The following is a 3511-nucleotide window of genomic DNA, read 5'->3' on the forward strand; positions in this document are numbered from 1 at the left end:
ACCTGGGTTCGATTCCGGGTACTGCCTGTGTGGAGTTTGCAAGTTTTCCCTGTGTCTGCGTGGGTTTTCTCTGGGTGCTCCAGTTTCCTCCCACAAGCCAAAAGACTTGCAGGTTGATAGGTAAATTGGCCATTATAAATTGTCACTAGTATAAGTAGGTGGCAGGGAAATATAGGGACAGGTGGGGATGTTTGGTAGAAATATGGGATTTGTGTAGGATTAGTATAAATGGGTGGTTGATGTTCGGCACAGACTCGGTGGGCCGAAGGGCCTGTTTCAGTGCTGTATCTCTAATCATAATCACTCTCCACAGATTCCCCACAATCTGGGCTTGGACATTCGCTTCAGGAGCACAGAACTTTATATAACTGCAACATGAGTTCCAAACTTCATATTCTGTTCGCTTTTCACATTATTTTTTCCCAGTCCACTAGCTTTTAGTAATTCTGTATTCGGGTCTCGGCTCCTCCACAGTTTCTAACATCTCACCTCTTACAAAAAAACACTCTGATCTATCTTTCTTCGGTATTACATGACCCCACATTTTAAACTCCATCTGTCAAAGCATTGCTCACTCACTTAATCTATCAAGAAGATTTGAAAATAAATTTCTTGCCAAAGGATAATGTTCTGCTTCTGCTCCCTCGCCGTTTGCTTTTCCCATTAGTCTTTCACTTGGTGTAAATCCAAAGAATATAAAGATGGAAGGAAGGGAGGGAGGGAAAATCTTGCTCCGTTTTGTGATCCCAATTTGATCTTCATTCCAGTCCAATTTGGGTGAAGAATCCCAATTGTCTGTTTCAATTTTAATAATATATAAACAATTCTGGAAACACCGTCTGGAAATTGACAAGAACAGGTTTCTAGTCCGACTTTACGCAAAAAGTCCCCCATTGGAAACAATGCACTATACAGCTCACAAACTAACAACAAGGATGGGATTCAAACCCATACATGAAGAACACAATGGATTAGCAGTCCATCACCTTAACCTCTCAGCCACCTTATCAGTTGCACAAGCATGGCTGTCACCTTCAGCACAACTCCTGGCTGTGCAGCCAGCTGCAGTGACCTCATGGTTCAGGCGTCTGAGTGATGTTCATCATGATGTGATCAAATGATTGCATGTTCCACTCTTTCCGTGGTGGGTTTTCACACTGAGTGGAAACGTGTTGGACATGGTCTGGAAATGTTTCACACCGCTCCATTCCCTATTTCATTTACTTACAGAAGGTATATTTCCATCATTACACAACCCATAAGATGAACTTTTTTCAAAAGACTTCAGTGTATTTAACTCTGTGTCCAACACTGTGAGGCAGCTTTCTGTGTTTATAAAGAGTGCAATTTATTGACTGGTGTCTTGGATCTTGGATCAAACAGGGTGACAGATAGAGGTCTGTGTGCAGAGGGTTTGGAGGTGAGCTCTGATTCCTAACCCTTTCTTGATTGTGAGGAATAAAGAATGAATGAGAGAGAGAGAATGTGGGAGAAGGGATGATGGAAGAATTTGTTTGTGAACCTGATTAAAAGTGGCTCAAACGCAAGATAATATTAAGATATCAAGAGCAGAACATTAACATAATCTGAGTTCCACGATCTGGTCGGGTCCCATTCCCCTGAAGTGAGGAATGAACGGGTGGGGAAATTCCGCCTGGAGTGATATTTGTCTCAAATGAAGATGAGTTCACAGTGAGGATGGAATAGCTCAGTTGGGAGAACACTAGATTGAAGAACCAGGATACAATCCCTGGTTTCATCAGTTTTAATTTGGTGTCTCCATCAGTTTAAGTAGAGAGAATCAGAGGGGAGATTTTCCATTCTTGACCCCATGGGCTGAATTTTAAACTAACGGTGCGGCTCTCGGCAGAGGCACCGGAAGCGGGTGTCGTCACCACACGAGTGAAATGTGGCCGACCGACCCCGATCACGGAGCAGCCGACCAATTAATGAAGGGGAGGCGTGGGGCCCATGTAAACAAGGACCAGAGGTAGGGAATGAGGCACCGATGGCACCGACATCTGACACAACGGCAGGTGCTGGCACCATATTTAAAGGGTTGCCAACCCTGCATTCACTGCTGCCTGGTTTAAAGGAGTGTCTTCCTGAGAGCCCTCTGCTGTCCCAGGACCCGTTCTGCTGTCACTGCTGCCCCAGGATCCGTTCTGCTGTCTCTGCTGCCCCAGGATCCGTTCTGCTGTCTCTGCTGCCCCAGGACCCGTTCTGCTGTCACTGCTGCCCCAGAACCTGTTCTGCTGCCTCTGCTGTCCCAGGACATGTTCTGCTGCCTCTGATGCCCCAGGACCCGTTCTGCTGCCTCTGATGCCCCAGGACTCGTTCTGCTGCCTCTGCTGTCCCAGGAACCGTTCTGCTGCCTCTGCTGTCCCAGGATCCGTTCTGCTGCCTCTGCTGTCCCAGGACCCGTTCTGCTGCCTCTGCTGCCCCAGGACCCGTTCTGCTGCCTCTGCTGCCTGCTGAGTAAGGAGCTAAATGCGAGCCTGCAGTGACAATGATCCCACGGTTTAGTGATGCCTCCCTGCAGGTTCTCCTCCAGGTGGCAAGAGAAAGGTGGAAGATCCTCTTCCCCAGGGATGGGAGGTGCAGACCTGCCCACCTGACCAAGCAAAGCTGGCTGAAGATAGTCGGTGAGGTCAGCAGACGTGGGTTCACCCCCAGGACATGGATCCAGTACAGGAAGTGGGTCAATGACCGGATCCAGGCTGCTCAGGTGAGAACTCAAAACACTTTGGACCCTTTGGACATTGCATGTGGCAGAGTGAGAGGGAGTGTTTGGTGGAAAGGGAGTGACCACCCAGTCATGTGTATTGGGGAAGGGCAGCAGGACATGCTGCCTGAGGCTTGGCTGCATCTCGGTGAGAGGTGCACGTCATTCATTGCATGAACTCACACAGTCCCTCGAGAGGGGCCACATGCAGGAGGAATATGTGTGTCCACATCATGGACTGCTGGACTATCACCATCAGAGATGTTGGGCTTGTCCCCGCTGGGAGACTAACTTTGTTCATCATTGTGTCTGCAGGAGAAGACATCCCACAATTGGAAAGAGCGTGTCAAGACCGGCGGTGGATGCCTTCTCTCCATGTCCTCATCCCGATGGAGGAGGAGGCCATGGAACAGGCAGGGCAGCAAAGCAGCTGCTCCATAGCTGATGGAGAGACAGGGACACCTACCCAAGAGAGTGAGTGAACATCTCCTGGGGCACAAGGGAGCATCTGCTGCAAAGGAGCCACACTGCTCATCTGTTCACCACTGCATCAATGGAGCTGCACGTTAGGGGTGGTTGGAATGTCATGATGGGAAGACCCTAACCCTTCAATGTCCCTGTTTTCTCATGAAGGCCCGGATGAACGACAAAAGCAAAGAGCTGGAGAGACTGGGGGACAGCCGGACATGTCTGAGGAGGAGGAGGGAGCCTCAGAGGGTGCACCATCACCTCATTCCCCTGCGCCCTTCACCAGCACAGAAACTCTCACGTTGGTGGGTATCCGTT

The sequence above is a fragment of the Heterodontus francisci genome, chromosome 35, assembly GCF_036365525.1.
Source record: "Heterodontus francisci isolate sHetFra1 chromosome 35, sHetFra1.hap1, whole genome shotgun sequence".
NCBI lineage: Eukaryota > Metazoa > Chordata > Chondrichthyes > Heterodontiformes > Heterodontidae > Heterodontus > Heterodontus francisci.